Source organism: Bombina bombina, chromosome 4 (genome assembly GCF_027579735.1).
Source record: "Bombina bombina isolate aBomBom1 chromosome 4, aBomBom1.pri, whole genome shotgun sequence".
Lineage (NCBI taxonomy): Eukaryota > Metazoa > Chordata > Amphibia > Anura > Bombinatoridae > Bombina > Bombina bombina.
The window spans coordinates 546796100-546814197 of NC_069502.1; the positions used below are offsets into that span (position 1 = coordinate 546796100).

At 37.6% G+C, this 18098-nt stretch overlaps 1 protein-coding gene across 1 annotated transcript in view; it reads right to left on the bottom strand.

Annotated features, from left to right (window-relative positions):
• ME1 (malic enzyme 1) overlaps positions 1–18098 on the bottom strand; it is an 809599-nt gene that overhangs the window by 2421 nt on the left and 789080 nt on the right. The window lies entirely within an intron of this gene.

An 18098-nucleotide genomic window follows, 5' to 3' on the forward strand; every position in this document is an offset into this window, starting at 1 on the left:
ACATCATTAAAAAAAAAAGAAAAGAAAGAAAGGTACTTAATGAGATTTTAGCTGCATTTGAAGAACAGGCTGGCTAAGTGATTTGTGTGTACACATGCACATCTGTTTAATACAGATAGACCTTTTAATTTTTGTTCATACAGTATATGTAGCTAAAGGGAAAGTGAGTGAGAGGGAAAGAGATGGAAAAGAGAGGGAGTAAGAGACAGGCACTAACTGAGTGAAAGGAGTGTGTGCATATGAGAATAAGTAAGAATAGGTTATAAGTGAGGTTATAAGTTGGGGGAAGATGAGGTATGAAAACAGTGGAATTGTATCCCCCCCAACAACAACAAAATATATATAACTACTTTTGAAATTCTGAGGAACAGATGAGGAGCCTAACTTGAAGCAGATCCATAGTCAGAATTCAAGTACTACCCCACAAGCATCCTGAAATCCATGGGGGTCCTAGAGCAAATATATACTTAAAGGACAGTATACAACAATTTTCATTTAACAGCATGTAATAGACACGTCTATAAAGAATAATATGCACAGATACTGATATACAAATCCAAAATAAAACCTTTTAAAAACTTACTTAGAAGCTCTCAGTTTAGCACTGTTGATGAGATTAGCCTGGGACCCTCACTGAAAGGGGCTGATAGCAGAACCTCCCCCCTCCCCTGCATATGGAAAGACCCATTATACAAACAGCAGCAGTCTGAAGTCTGTATATATCAGTATACATTTAAAACTTTGGTGCTTAGTTAGGAGGCTGAAAATCAGCACAATGTTATTTAAAAATAAGCAAAACTATACATTTTTACAAAAACATACCCAGATGGGCTATATAAATGGATCATCTACAAAACATTTATGCAAAGAAAAATCTAGTGTACAATGTCCCTTTAACAGAAGGTATTATAAAACATTCTGAAACTTTATTTACAGCACCACTTATGACAATTATGTATGTAGTTTCAACTGAAGAAAAAGCTTCCTTCTGTTTATCAAATATCAGTTTTACGGCGGTAAAGCTTTTGCTACACAACAACATATGTCAGGTGGTTTTCTAGAGTAGATCACCTTCAATGAGTGGGATGAATTTTTAAGTCGGATGCATTTTTAAGAAAATTTGTATCAAAAGATGTTGCTGTAGTGTTTTCAGGGGGGTGGATGCAGAGGATGCACCAACTGTTGGAAAATCTGGTCAGTAAAAGTATAAGAAAAACACAAGATTGACTCCTGGTTAAATTTCCCTGGCTGCAAACAGTTTTAAACTAATTTTGTTTATTAGTCATTACAGATAAAACATCCTATATCCGCATCCAGTCAGTTTGCAAGCAGGAAACGGCACAGCTCAGAAAAACAAAGTCCTATGCCAGACACTTGACCACTCTAGCATTCAGGTCATTCAGACACGCCCTGTCATCATTCTAAACTGGCGACTAACATCCTTAAACATATTCAATTACAAGCCAAGAGGACTCCCTCTTAATCAAATCATAATATGATCTCACTCAAGATCATGAAATACATAAATAAAAAATATTACATGGGCACTTTATGCATTACAATCGAGGGAAATTACATACATCAAACCCATCAAAGAGGGAAGAGGGACATAGATGTATGATTCATGACTACCTATAGGTAATGCTGCATAAATATCATGATATATATGAAGTGATCACCATTTGCAAACTTAGAGGAACAACCTGAAGTTTCTATAAATTGCTTTGGAGTACACTAATCACCCCATGGGTGCAGTCTATGTGCATGAAAGTTTCTTTTCATCTGCAGCATGTGCTCAGAGAAGTCAGGAAATGGCCCAGTGCCTTTGGAAAATAGACTTGGCCATTCTCCTGGCAAGCCTCTTAGATGACTGAAAACTACCATATGCCTGAAAATGAATGCAGCCAACGTCCTTGCAGATCTAAGTACAACCCTGTTAGCTTGAGTCATTTGTTCTAAATCACACTTCAAAAGCTTATACAGAGCAAAGGATACTTTTCTTTTACTACAGTAACTCATGCATATGTGTGCCTAATTAGTCTCCTTCTCTCCTTTGCTGATCTAAAGCTCTCCGCTCTAGTGAGATTATCCAAAATATCTCATCAGTACTGCGGGGTCCTTCAAAATAATTTAGAAATACAAATTTTAGCTTGAGAGCCGATTATCTTGCTGTGAAGTGTTCTGGATGAGAATGAGTGACACATACATTGCAATATAGTGCTTTCCAGTTTTTGATCATAGGTTACTTGAACTTTACAATTATTCTTTTAATATCTACAAAATTTATATATATATATATATATATCAGCAATAAAATGCACTCCGGAAATTTTGGATAAAAAAAAACTTTAATTTAACGTTAATTAACGTTTTAGGGAAATTTACATCCACCTTCATTCTGAGAGTGCATTTTATTGCTGTTATATGATACTACATAATTGCACCCAGGTAGCTGGTGGGTAGATCTGCTGATTGGAATACTATATATATATATATATATATATATATATATTTTTTTTTATTATTTTTTTTTATTTTTTATTATTATTTTTTTTTAATGCATTTGTATTGCTGATTTTATCCAGTATATATTGTTTGCTGGACTGTGACTACACTGTAAACTATGCAGTATACAGAAGGAATAAACCATATGGGACATTAATTGAAATGAACATAATATCGTTAAAATATATATTCAAATAATTTAATAAACATTATCATGTATAAAATTAAGAACTATCTGCACTGTTAATGAAACACTACTATAATTCTTAATTGGAAGTAGATATATAAATATTTGCCAAAAGCTTAATGTGTAGTGTTCAAGTGTGTGAATTTTCTGTTTACTTAGTTGTGTTTAGTGTATAAAAGGCTAGATTACAAGTGGTGCATTAAATTAACGTGCGCCAGTAAATGGGCTAATTCGCCCATTTACAGGCGCACGTTAAATAACAAGTGGCTGGTTAATGCTTCCCGCAAGCTCACAGTAGCAATTTTCACCTCTGGTGGATTTAAAAAATGTCCCCCAATTGCCCCCAAAATAAAGAGTTTTGTCCCTTATTATTAATAAAAATTATGAGCATTTTTACTTTTTAAAAATAGAACTCCACAAAGCAGTTTAAAGTGTGCAAATGTAGGGTGTTTACAATGCGGTCTATGTTAATATCTGTATATACACATATAAGCACACATATACAGGTATACCTCATTATACAGCGCTACACTTTACAGCGCTTCGCTAATACAGCGCTTTGTGGAGATGAAGTTCAACCTCCAAGGATTTTGAAACAGTGCTGTAGTCATCGTGAGATTGCGAGAAAAGTGACTGGCAGACTGATGTGAAACATCAGTCTGCTTGTGTAATCTAATTGCAGTTGCCTGCCTGCCTGCCAGCGTGTGTGCCAGGCCCACTTGCCCAGTGTCACCACTCATAGCTGGTGTAACAGTAGTGTAAATTTAAAAAAAAAAAAACTTTTTTGACTGTGAAACATCAGTCTGCTAGTGTAATCTAACTGCAGTTGCCTGCCTGCCAGCGTGTGTGCCAGGCCCACTTGCCCAGTGCCACCACTCATATCTGGTGTAACAGTAGTGTAAATTAAAAAAAAACAACAACTTTTTTTACTGTGAAACATCAGTCTGCTTGTGTAATCTAATTGCAGTTGCCTGCCTGCCAGCGTGTGTGCCAGGTCCACTTGCCCAGTGCCACCACTCATATCTGGTGTAACAGTAGTGTAAATTTAAAAAAAACTAACTTTTTTGACTGTGAAACATAAGTCTGCTAGTGTAATCTAATTGCAGTTGCCTGCCTGCCAGTGTGTGTGCCAGGCCCACTTGCCCAGTGCCACCACTCATATCTGGTGTAACAGTAGTGTAAATTTTAAAAAAACTAACTTTTTTGACTGTGAAACATCAGTCTGCTAGTGTAATCTAATTGCAGTTGCCTGCCTGCCAGCATGTGTGCCAGGCTCACAGCGTATACTGTGCCCACTTGCCCAGTGCCACCACTCATATCTTGTTTAATAGTAGTGTAAGTGTACATTTAAAAATTAAAAAAAAAAATTTGGACTGTGAAACATCAGTCTGCTTTTTTGTTTCAGGCTCACAGCTTATACTGGGCCCACTTGCCCAGTGCCACCACTCATATCTTGTTTAATAGTAGTGTACGTGTACATTTAAAAAAATAAAAACTTTGTGGACTGTGAAACATCAGTCTGCTTTTTTGTGTCAGGCTCACAGCTTATACTGGGCCCACTTGCCCAGTGCCACCACTCATATCTTGTTTAATAGTAGTGTAAGTGTACATTTAAAAAAATAAAAACTTTTTGGACTGTGAATCATCAGTCTGCTTTTTTGTGTCAGGCTCACAGCGTATACTGTGCCCACTTGCCCAGTGCCAACACTCATATCTTGTTTAATAGTAGTGTAAGTGTACATTTAAAAAAATAAAAACTTTTTGGACTGTGAAACATCAGTCTGCTTTTTTGTGTCAGGCTCACAGCGTATACTGGGCCCACTTGCCCAGTGCCACCACTCATATCTTGTTTAATAGTAGTGTAAGTGTACATTTAAAAAAATAAAAACTTTTTGGACTGTGAAACATCAGTCCGCTAGTGTAATCTAATTGCAGTTGCCTGCCTGCCAGCGTGTGTGCCAGGCCCACTTGCCCAGTGACACCACTCATATCTGGTGTAACAGTAGTGTAAATTAAAAAAAAAAAACTTTTTTGACTGTGAAACATCAGTCTGCTAGTGTAATCTAATTGCAGTTGCCTGCCTGCCAGCGTGTGTGCCAGGCTCACAGCGTATACTGTGCCACCACTCATATCTGGTGTAACAGTAGTGTAAATTTAAAAACAAAAAACTTTTTGGACTGTGAAACATCAGTCTGCTTTTTTGTGTCAGGCTCACAGCGTATACTGTGCCCACTTGCCCAGTGCCAACACTCATATCTTGTTTAATAGTAGTGTAAGTGTACATTTAAAAAAATAAAAACTTTTTGGACTGTGAAACATCAGTCTGCTTTTTTGTGTCAGGCTCACAGCGTATACTGGGCCCACTTGCCCAGTGCCACCACTCATATCTTGTTTAATAGTAGTGTAAGTGTACATTTAAAAAAATAAAAACTTTTTGGACTGTGAAACATCAGTCCGCTAGTGTAATCTAATTGCAGTTGCCTGCCTGCCAGCGTGTGTGCCAGGCCCACTTGCCCAGTGACACCACTCATATCTGGTGTAACAGTAGTGTAAATTAAAAAAAAAAAACTTTTTTGACTGTGAAACATCAGTCTGCTAGTGTAATCTAATTGCAGTTGCCTGCCTGCCAGCGTGTGTGCCAGGCTCACAGCGTATACTGTGCCACCACTCATATCTGGTGTAACAGTAGTGTAAATTTAAAAACAAAAAACTTTTTGGACTGTGAAACATCAGTCTGCTTTTTTGTGTCAGGCTCACAGCGTATACTGTGCCCACTTGCCCAGTGCCACCACTCATATCTTGTTTAATAGTAGTGTAAGTGTACATTTAAAAACAAAAAAACGTTTTGGACTGTGAAACATCAGTCTGCTTTTTTGTTTCAGGCTCACAGCGTATACTGTGCCCACTTGCCCAGTGCCACCACTCATATCTTGTTTAATAGTAGTGTAAGTGTACATTTAAAAAAATAAAAACTTTTTGGACTGTGAAACATCAGTCTGCTTTTTTGTGTCAGGCTCACAGCGTATACTGTGCCCACTTGCCCAGTGCCACCACTCATATCTTGTTTAATAGTAGTGTAAGTGTACATTTAAAAACAAAAAAACTTTTTGGACTGTGAAACATCAGTCTGCTTTTTTGTTTCAGGCTCACAGCGTATACTGTGCCCACTTGCCCAGTGCCACCACTCATATCTTGTTTAATAGTAGTGTAAGTGTACATTTAAAAAGCATAAAAAAATTTTGGACTGTGAAATATCAGTCTGCTTTTTTGTGTCAGGCTCACAGTGTATACTGGGCCCACTTGCCCAGTGCCACTACTCATATCTTGTTTAATAGTAGTGTAAGTGTACATTTAAAAACAAAAAAAACATTTTGGACTGTGAAACATCAGTCTGCTTTTTTGTGTCAGGCTCACAGCTTATACTGGGCCCACTTGCCCAGTGCCACCACTCATATCTTGTTTAATAGTAGTGTAAGTGTACATTTAAAAACAAAAAAAACTTTTTGGACTGTGAAACATCAGTCTGCTTTTTTGTTTCAGGCTCACAGCTTATACTGGGCCCACTTGCCCAGTGCCACCACTCATATCTTGTTTAATAGTAGTGTAAGTTGCACATTTAAAAAAAACAAAAACTTTTTGGACTGTGAAACATCAGTCTGCTTTTTTGTGTCAGGCTCACAGCGTATACTGTGCCCAGTGCCACCACTCATATCTTGTTTAATAGTAGTGTAAGTGTACATTTAAAAACAAAAAAACTTTTTGGACTGTGAAACATCAGTCTGCTTTTTTGTTTCAGGCTCACAGCGTATACTGTGCCCACTTGCCCAGTGCCACCACTCATATCTTGTTTAATAGTAGTGTAAGTGTACATTTAAAAAGCATTAAAAAATTTTGGACTGTGAAATATCAGTCTGCTTTTTTGTGTCAGGCTCACAGTGTATACTGGGCCCACTTGCCCAGTGCCACTACTCATATCTTGTTCAATAGTAGTGTAAGTGTACATTTAAAAACAAAAAAAACATTTTGGACTGTGAAACATCAGTCTGCTTTTTTGTGTCAGGCTCACAGCTTATACTGGGCCCACTTTCCCAGTGCCACCACTCATATCTTGTTTAATAGTAGTGTAAGTGTACATTTAAAAACAAAAAAAACTTTTTGGACTGTGAAACATCAGTCTGCTTTTTTGTTTCAGGCTCACAGCTTATACTGGGCCCACTTGCCCAGTGCCACCACTCATATCTTGTTTAATAGTAGTGTAAGTTGCACATTTAAAAAAAACAAAAACTTTTTGGACTGTGAAACATCACTCTGCTTTTTTGTGTCAGGCTCACAGTGTGTACTGTGCCCACTTGCCCAGTGCCACCACTCATATCTTGTTTAATAGTAGTGTAAGTGTACATTTAAAAAAATAAAAACTTTTTGGACTGTGAAACATCAGTCTGCTTTTTTGTGTCAGGCTCACAGCTTATACTGGGCCCACTTGCCCAGTGCCACCACTCATATCTTGTTTAATAGTAGTGTAAGTGTACATTTAAAAACAAAAAAAACTTTTTGGACTGTGAAACATCAGTCTGCTTTTTTGTTTCAGGCTCACAGCTTATACTGGGCCCACTTGCCCAGTGCCACCACTCATATCTTGTTTAATAGTAGTGTAAGTGTACATTTAAAAAAAAAAAAAAAAACTTTTTGGACTGTGAAACATCAGTCTGCTTTTTTGTGTCAGGCTCACAGCGTATACTGTGCCCAGTGCCACCACTCATATCTTGTTTAATAGTAGTGTAAGTGTACATTTAAAAAAAATAAAAACGTTTTGGACTGTGAAACATCAGTCTGCTTTTTTGTGTCAGGCTCACAGCTTATACTGGGCCCACTTGCCCAGTGCCACCACTCATATCTTGTTTAATAGCAGTGTAAGTGTACATTTAAAAACAAAAAAAACTTTTTGGACTGTGAAACATCAGTCTGCTTTTTTGTGTCAGGCTCACAGCGTATACTGTGCCCACTTGCCCAGTGCCACCACTCATATCTTGTTTAATAGTAGTGTAAGTGTACATTTAAAAAAATAAAAACTTTTTGGACTGTGAAACATCAGTCTGCTTTTTTGTGTCAGGCTCACAGCTTATACTGGGCCCACTTGCCCAGTGCCACCACTCATATCTTGTTTAATAGCAGTGTAAGTGTACATTTAAAAACAAAAAAAACTTTTTGGACTGTGAAACATCAGTCTGCTTTTTTGTGTCAGGCTCACAGCGTATACTGTGCCCACTTGCCCAGTGCCACCACTCATATCTTGTTTAATAGTAATGCAAGTGTACATTTAAAAAAATAAAAACTTTTTGGACTGTGAAACATCAGTCTGATTTTTTTGTGTCAGGCTCACAGCATATACTGTGCCCACTTGCCCAGTACCACCACTCATATCTTGTTTAATAGTAGTGTAAGTGTACATTTAAAAAAATAAAAACTTTTTGGACTGTGAAACATCAGTCTGCTTTTTTGTGTCAGGCTCACAGCGTATACTGTGCCCACTTGCCCAGTGCCACCACTCATATCTTGTTTAATAGTAGTGTAAGTGTACATTTAAAAAAATAAAAACTTTTTGGACTGTGAAACATCAGTCTGCTTTTTTGTGTCAGGCTCACAGCGTATACTGGGCCCACTTGCCCAGTGCCACCACTCATATCTTGTTTAATAGTAGTGTAAGTGTACATTTAAAAAAATAAAAACTTTTTGGACTGTGAAACATCAGTCTGTTTTTTTGTGTCAGGCTCACAGCGTATACTGTGCCCACTTGCCCAGTGCCAACACTCATATCTTGTTTAATAGTAGTGTAAGTGTACATTTAAAAAAAAATGACAGGCAGAGGCAGGCCACCCCGCAGGTTCCGTCGTGGTCGTTTTTTTTTTTTTTTTTTTTTTTTTTAAAAATTCAACTCCTGTGTCCGGCTGCTGTTACTTGTTTAGGTAAAGACACACAATTATATATAAATAAGTAACCAGCGCCTAGGACTGATATCTGCTCACTATAATAAAGACCCCCTAATAGGTCTAAAAAACAGAACACAGAAAATAGGATATATAGGAGCGCCACTGGCTAAGATATACCACAGGAGTCAAAATATTAAAATCGAATATTTGTACAAGTATTTAATAAAATCTGCGTAGATAAAAAATAACAAAAATTGACAAAAATTAACAAAAATTAACAAATAATGAGATCAGAATATTAGACCGAACTGATGAACTCACTGGAGTACAAATCCTAGGGATAATGACCCTTTGATTCCTACTGCATGGATATAATCCAAAAATGAATTGGTACAGCTCATATGTTTAAAAATGAGATCGTGAAACGTATGTGTCAATATAACCATAAAAATGAGAATATGAATTCAAATATAAAAAATGAAAGGAAATATAATTGTGAAGATAAAAATCCAGTAAAGGATTAGTTTCTTACCCTAGAAGCACATTTGTTTAGTGCACTTTTTTCTTTTTTCTTTTTAGGTTTTTATATGTATACCTCTATCTAAGGATTAGGACTTTGGACTTCAATATACTCAAGGACTTTACTCAAATTAGACTTTTAAGGAAGAAATTACTACTTACATTTCATCAGGATTTGATAGATTTTGGACATTTTTTCATCCGTTTTTGATATTATTATTCTTTTTTCATTCAATTGTTTATAATGATGACATAAATGTTTTAATTGTTTATTATTTGATTGTTTCATAAATTGTCACACAATATGATTTTATAACCAGATATATATCAATTATTGGAAAGTTTTATTATCAGAACGGACCGGTGTGTCCCAAAGCTAATTGAATTATAGCTGGTACCAGCTTAGTTGAGCTTTAGGTTTACAAATGGTTAAACCCACTCATTTTTGATTGTATTGCATTAACTCACCCATTTTTGATTGTATTATATTATTGCACATTATACACAGGAGTATTATATATCACAAGGATTTGATTTGTTCTTATATATATATATTTTTTATCACTATCTATTCAAATTTGATAAAGGAAATTTATTTTTAGACTCATAACATGGGTCTTTCACTAAGAAACTGATCCTTTACTGGATTTTTATCTTCACAATTATATTTCCTTTCATTTTTTATATTTGAATTCATATTCTCATTTTTATTTTTATGGTTATATTGACACATACGTTTCACGATCTCATTTTTAAACATATGAGCTGTACCAATTCATTTTTGGATTATATCCATGCAGTAGGAATCAAAGGGTCATTATCCCTAGGATTTGTACTCCAGTGAGTTCATCAGTTCGGTCTAATATTCTGATCTCATTATTTGTTAATTTTTGTTAATTTTTGTCAATTTTTGCTATTTTTTATCTACGCAGATTTTATTAAATACTTGTACAAATATTCGATTTTAATATTTTGACTCCTGTGGTATATCTTAGCCAGTGGCGCTCCTATATATCCTATTTTCTGTGTTCTGTTTTTTAGACCTATTAGGGGGTCTTTATTATAGTGAGCAGATATCAGTCCTAGGCGCTGGTTACTTATTTATATATAATTGTGCTTTTTTGTGTCAGGCTCACAGCGTATACTGTGCCCACTTGCCCAGTGCCACCACTCATATCTTGTTTAATAGTAGTGTAAGTGTACATTTAAAAAAATAAAAACTTTTTGGACTGTGAAACATCAGTCTGCTTTTTTGTGTCAGGCTCACAGCGTATACTGTGCCCACTTGCCCAGTGCCACCACTCATATCTTGTTTAATAGTAGTGTAAGTGTACATTTAAAAAAATAAAAACTTTTTGGACTGTGAAACATCAGTCTGCTTTTTTGTGTCAGGCTCACAGCGTATACTGGGCCCACTTGCCCAGTGCCACCACTCATATCTTGTTTAATAGTAGTGTAAGTGTACATTTAAAAAAATAAAAACTTTTTGGACTGTGAAACATCAGTCTGTTTTTTTGTGTCAGGCTCACAGCGTATACTGTGCCCACTTGCCCAGTGCCAACACTCATATCTTGTTTAATAGTAGTGTAAGTGTACATTTAAAAAAAAATGACAGGCAGAGGCAGGCCACCCCGCAGGTTCCGTCGTGGTCGTTTTTTTTTTTTTTTTTTTTTTAAATTCAACTCCTGTGTCCGGCTGCTGTTACTTGTTTAGGTAAAGACACACAATTATATATAAATAAGTAACCAGCGCCTAGGACTGATATCTGCTCACTATAATAAAGACCCCCTAATAGGTCTAAAAAACAGAACACAGAAAATAGGATATATAGGAGCGCCACTGGCTAAGATATACCACAGGAGTCAAAATATTAAAATCGAATATTTGTACAAGTATTTAATAAAATCTGCGTAGATAAAAAATAACAAAAATTGACAAAAATTAACAAAAATTAACAAATAATGAGATCAGAATATTAGACCGAACTGATGAACTCACTGGAGTACAAATCCTAGGGATAATGACCCTTTGATTCCTACTGCATGGATATAATCCAAAAATGAATTGGTACAGCTCATATGTTTAAAAATGAGATCGTGAAACGTATGTGTCAATATAACCATAAAAATAAAAATGAGAATATGAATTCAAATATAAAAAATGAAAGGAAATATAATTGTGAAGATAAAAATCCAGTAAAGGATTAGTTTCTTACCCTAGAAGCACATTTGTTTAGTGCACTTTTTTCTTTTTAGGTTTTTATATGTATACCTCTATCTAAGGATTAGGACTTTGGACTTCAATATACTCAAGGACTTTACTCAAATTAGACTTTTAAGGAAGAAATTACTACTTACATTTCATCAGGATTTGATAGATTTTGGACATTTTTTCATCCGTTTTTGATATTATTATTCTTTTTTCATTCAATTGTTTATAATGATGACATAAATGTTTTAATTGTTTATTATTTGATTGTTTCATAAATTGTCACACGATATGATTTTATAACCAGATATATATCAATTATTGGAAAGTTTTATTATCAGAACGGACCGGTGTGTCCCAAAGCTAATTGAATTATAGCTGGTACCAGCTTAGTTGAGCTTTAGGTTTACAAATGGTTAAACCCACTCATTTTTGATTGTATTGCATTAACTCACCCATTTTTGATTGTATTATATTATTGCACATTATACACAGGAGTATTATATATCACAAGGATTTGATTTGTTCTTATATATATATATTTTTTATCACTATCTATTCAAATTTGATAAAGGAAATTTATTTTTAGACTCATAACATGGGTCTTTCACTAAGAAACTAATCCTTTACTGGATTTTTATCTTCACAATTATATTTCCTTTCATTTTTTATATTTGAATTCATATTCTCATTTTTATTTTTATGGTTATATTGACACATACGTTTCACGATCTCATTTTTAAACATATGAGCTGTACCAATTCATTTTTGGATTATATCCATGCAGTAGGAATCAAAGGGTCATTATCCCTAGGATTTGTACTCCAGTGAGTTCATCAGTTCGGTCTAATATTCTGATCTCATTATTTGTTAATTTTTGTTAATTTTTGTCAATTTTTGTTATTTTTTATCTACGCAGATTTTATTAAATACTTGTACAAATATTCGATTTTAATATTTTGACTCCTGTGGTATATCTTAGCCAGTGGCGCTCCTATATATCCTATTTTCTGTGTTCTGTTTTTTAGACCTATTGGGGGGTCTTTATTATAGTGAGCAGATATCAGTCCTAGGCGCTGGTTACTTATTTATATATAATTGTGCTTTTTTGTGTCAGGCTCACAGCGTATACTGTGCCCACTTGCCCAGTGCCACCACTCATATCTTGTTTAATAGTAGTGTAAGTGTACATTTAAAAAAATAAAAACTTTTTGGACTGTGAAACAGTCTGCTTTTTTGTGTCAGGCTCACAGCGTATACTGTGCCCAGTGCCACCACTCATATCTTGTTTAATAGTAGTGTAAGTGTACATTTAAAAAAATAAAAACTTTTTGGACTGTGAAATATCAGTCTGCTTTTTTGTGTCAGACTCACAGCGTATACTGTGCCCAGTGCCACCACTCATATCCTGTTTAATAGTAGTGTAAGTGTACATTTAAAAAAATAAAAACTTTTTGGACTGTGAAACATCAGTCTGCTTTTTTGTGTCAGGCTCACAGCGTATACTGTGCCCACTTGCCCAGTGCCACCACTCATATCTTGTTTAATAGTAGTGTAAGTGTACATTTAAAAAAAAATGACAGGCAGAGGAAGGCCACCTCGCAGATGCCGTCGTGGTCGTGGTGCCGTGATTCCCTTTGGCCCTAGAATAATGCCCAGTGTTCAGAGGCCACGTCCCATGAACTCGAAAAGTTCTGAGGAAATAGTTGACTTTTTAACACAGGACACCCAATCTTCTATAGCTTCCGCTCCGAACCTTGACGCACCATCCTCCTCCAGCTTATCTTCGGGCACCTCTCAAGTTACCACTCGCCCGCCTGCCGCCACCACCAACACTAGCACCACAGCCGCTTCACTTGATCTGGCAGAGGAGTTTTTTACACATCAGTTGGAAGAAATGAGTGATGCGCAACCATCATTGACAGAGGATGTAGATAACAGTGATATGTCTCAGTCAGGCAGCATTACAGACATGGACATACGGTGTGATGATGATGATGTTGTACCCACTGCTGCTTCCTTTGTTGATTTGTCAGATACAAGTGAAGCGGTTGATGATGACGATGCGTCCGTGGATGTCACTTGGGTGCCCGCTAGAATAAAAGAACAGGGGGAAAGTTCAGATGGGGAGACAGAGAGGAGGAGGAGAAGACGACGACGAGTTGGAAGCAGGGGGAGGTCGTTGCAAGGAGCTAGTGGCACAGTCAGACAGCATGCATCGGCACCCAGGGTCAGCCAGACAGCACGCCAATCAACGCATGCTGTGTCCACCACCAGAATGCCGTCATCGCAGAGCTCAGCAGTGTGGCATTTTTTGTGTGTCTGCCTCTGACAACAGCGATGCCATTTGCAACCTGTGCCAAAAAAACTGAGTCGTGGGAAGTCCAACACCCACCTAGGTACAACTGCTTTGCGAATGCACATGATCGCACATCACAAACGCCTATAGGATCAACACATGAGTAGAAGCAGCACACAAACTCAAAGCCGCCATCCTCCTCCTGGTCCAGCATCTTCAGCCACGTCAACCACTGCTGTCCTCCTTGCCCCCTCTCAACCATCCGCCACTCTTTCTCTCTTCCAGAGCAGTTCCTGCTCATCTGCCCACAGTCAGGTGTCTGTCAAGGACATGTTTGAGCGTAAGCAGCCAATGTCACAAAGTCACCCCCTTGCCCGGCATCTGACAGCTGGCTTGACTGAACTCTTAGCCCGCCAGCTTTTACCATACAAGCTATCTATCTATCTATCTATCTATCTATCTATCTATCTATCAAATCCATCTATTTATCTATCTATCTATCTATCAAATGTATCTTTTGCATTTATTGATCTATCTAATCTATGTATCTATCTATCTATCAAATCTATCTCGTGGCCGGACTGTTATCTGACAGCCACTTGTGTTTCGGCCAAATGTCCGTCTGCCAAATGTCCGTCGGCTAAAAGTCCGGCCACGATTGCAAGCGCAGTGCCCCAAATTTGAAGTAGGAGGACCGACCAAGCATCTTTTTCCATCTCCCGGTTCCTAAAATCCATGCCATATACACATCTCCTGATAGGGGACACCGCAGTGGAAGGTACCCTGCCGAAATTTCTTTGCACAAAAGGCAATCCCCAACCTGTACTCGATTGTGCAAAAGGAAGTAACCTTACCATGGGTCCCAGACCGCACGTCTTGTAATTCTCTGTCTGGGAAATTATCTATATCAAATCTTTCTATTTATCTATCAAATCTATCTATTGCATCTATTGATCTATCTATCTAATCTATGTATCTATCTATCTATCAAATCTATCTATCTATCTATCAAATCTATCTATCTCGTGGCTGGACCGACCAAGCATCTTTTTCCATCTCCCGGTTCCTAAAATCCATGCCATATACACGTCCCCTGATAGGGGACGTAACAGGGATTAAACTGATAAGAATAGTACTACTTAACACACCACTCATATCTGGTGGCACAGTAGATTGCACGCGCAGTGCCCCATTTTTGAAGTAGGAGGACCAACCAAGCATCTTTTTCCATCTCCGGTTCCTAAAATCCATGCCATATACACGTCCCCTAACAGGGATTAAACTGATAGGAATAGTACTACTTAACACACCTTATAATAACGCAGAGAGAGGCAACGCAGAGAGAGGAGTCTGAAGAAGAGGAGTGAGAGGAGGAAGGTAGCTTTGAGGAGGTGGAAGACTAAACATGGCAGGCGTCCCTGTGGGCTTGTTTTCACCTTTCGGGGACCCTTGGTGTTGTACGTGGCTGGGTGGAGGAAGAGACCTTCAATGACATCAGTGAGGACAAGGAACGGGACAAGGCTAGCTTGGTATCCAACCTTGTGCAAATGGGGAGTTTGCGGTTGTGCAAATGGACTGTTTGCGGTTGCTTGCGGTGCGTTAAACGGGGAGTTTGGTCTGTCACTGTGAAGTGGGCGTAACCCTTACACTACCTGATCGATACAACATCATACCTGATGTTTTAAAGCACGTTATTCCAAACAATTTAGGAATGTTATGTGATTTATGCCCTTTATGGATTAAAACCAGACTCTGCATCAACTATGTAATTTTACGTGGGAGTTTTGCCATGGATCCCCCTCCGGCATGCCACAGTCCAGGTGTTAGTACCCTTGAAACAACTTTTCCATCACTGTTGTGGCCAGAAGGAGTCCCTGTGGGTTTTAAAATTCGCCTGCCTATTGAAGTCAATGACGGTTCGCCCGTGCGCGAACATTTGCGGAAATTCACGTTTGCCGTTTGCGAACGGAAAATTTTAAGTTTGCGACATCACTACTTGAGAGTACTTATAGATAGCAAGCTAAAGATGGATGCACAATGCAGAAATGCAGGGCAGTGGCTTCTAAGGCTAAGAAAATACTAGCATGTATTAAAAGAGACATTGATACAAGGGAGGAAAGCATAATTCTGTCACTATGTAAATCCCTGGTAAGACCTCACCTCAAAAAAGACATTGCTGACTTAGTAAAAGTTCAGAGAAGAGCCACAAAGAAAATAAAGAGAATGAAGAATTTAAGCTATGAGGAGAGGTTAGCCAAACTGGATCTGTTTTCTCTAGAAAAAAGGTGCTTGAGAGGTGACATGATTACTTATAAATACATTTAAGGCCCATGTACAGAGATGGTGGAAGCTCTGTTTTTCTCAAGAAAATTGCTTGTGACAAGAGGTCACAATTTAAGGCTGGAGGAAAGGAGATTTAATCTCCAGCAACTTAAATGTTTTTTCATTTTAAGAGCAATTAAATTGAGGAACTCATTACCTGAGTAGGTAGTAAATGCTAATACCTTAGATACATTTAAAATTGGGTTAGATATATTTCTGCGTAGAAACAGATTTCAGGGATATGATTACTGGTGGTAAATGGGTCACCTTTTAATGGGATTAATTTAAAATCACCAGGAGCTTTTATTGTAGATTATTTAAGATTTGTATAGGTTGAACACGATGGACTTCTGTCTTTTTTCAACCTCCTCAACTATGTTACTATGTATAATGAAGGCACTCAAAAGTCCTTAAGAATCATGTACAATTTTTCCATTCTTCATACCTTTAGGAAAAAATAAAAACATGAAATTATGTGGTATTGTTAACTGAACATACCTACACACACACAAATGCATATACATGCACACCAGGGGAAAAACTACAGAGGTCTAAACTGAGACAAGTCTCACACCTCAAGTGGGGCATCCTCCCTACAATCAGTAGTGTCAGTAGTGCAAAATTTTGCCTTTACAACATGGCTGCAAAGTTTCCAAGATGGCTGTTTTAGTGTTAAAGTACAGAAAACCTGCTAGTATATTTGTACATGTAGGTTGCGTAAATACATATCATGTGACCTAAACTAAATAAGAGGGATGTATTACTTTTAGTTAGAGAAGAAGCTCCTCTTTTCTTAAGTGGCTGCCAGCTCAGCTTCTGCAAATGGCTAGTTACCTCCCTGACACACACAGCCTTGACCCTTCCCAATCCCGCCATTTTCATATCTCTTAAAACCTTCCCAGGCCCAGCAGGGGAGGCGGGAGGGAGCGGGACGAAGTGAGAGGGGCCCTACGCTGGAGGATTTTTTTTTTTAAAGGGAAAGGGAGGGATGGGACAGCTACACTACGGAAAAGGGGGTGGGGGGAACCTAAAATAAAGGTCACGGGTGGGGGGACCATCTTAGGCTGCCAGTACCTAAGATGGCGACAATAGTTAATGCAGGGCAGGTTTTTTAGGGGGGAATCTGGGAGGTTTAAGGGTTAGGGCAATCCTACACTGCAGATTTTTTTTTTTATTAATTGGCAGACTATCTGCCAGTACTTAAAATGGGGGTGACCAGTAAGGGGTGGGGGAGGAAAGAGAGCTGTTAGGGGGGATCAGGGGGTGGGAAGTGTCAGATAGGAGGCTAATCTCTACACTAAAGCTAACATTAACCTTTTAAGATACCTAATTAACCCCTTCACTGCCAGGAATAATTGAAGTGTGGTGGGCAACTGTAATTAGTGGCCTTCTAATTACCAAAAAGCAATGCAAAGACATATGTGTCTAGTATTTCTGAACAAAGGGCATCTCAGAGAAACTTTTACAAACATGTATGCCATGATTGCACAAGCAGTATGTAAATAATTTCTGTGAGAAACCCAAAGTTTGTGAAAAAAGTAAAAAAAAAATTAGTTTGATGGCATTTGGCGGTGAAATGGTGACATGAAATGTACCAAAATGGGCCTAGATCAATACCTTGTGTTGTCTACTTAAAAAAATATATATAGATTTGATAGGTAAATAAAAAAAAAAACAAGGCTCTATTTCTGTTTAAATAGAGTGATAGCAGAAATGCTAAAAATGCTCTGGTATTTTGGGCAAGTTTTTGTCTGGAAGTCCCGGTAGTGAAAGGGTTAAAGCATGAATGTAAAATCTGTATTTCAGATAGCATGCAGGTGCAAAATTGAACTGATTGAATGTAATTTGAGCGCAACAGTATAGGGTGTGCGAAACAGGTATCAGGCGTGTTAAAATGCTTTTGTTGAAGGGACAGTAAAGTCAAAATGAAACTTGCATGATTCAGAAAGAACATGATCTTTTAATTAACTTTTTACTTTATTTCTATTATATAATTTGCTTTGTTCTCTAGGTATATTTCTTTGAAAAGCATACCTAGGTTCTGGTATATATCCATAATAATAATTTGCACATTAATCTATAACCTGTTGATGCAGAGAGTTATCCAGACGAGTATGTAGATACTGGGAAC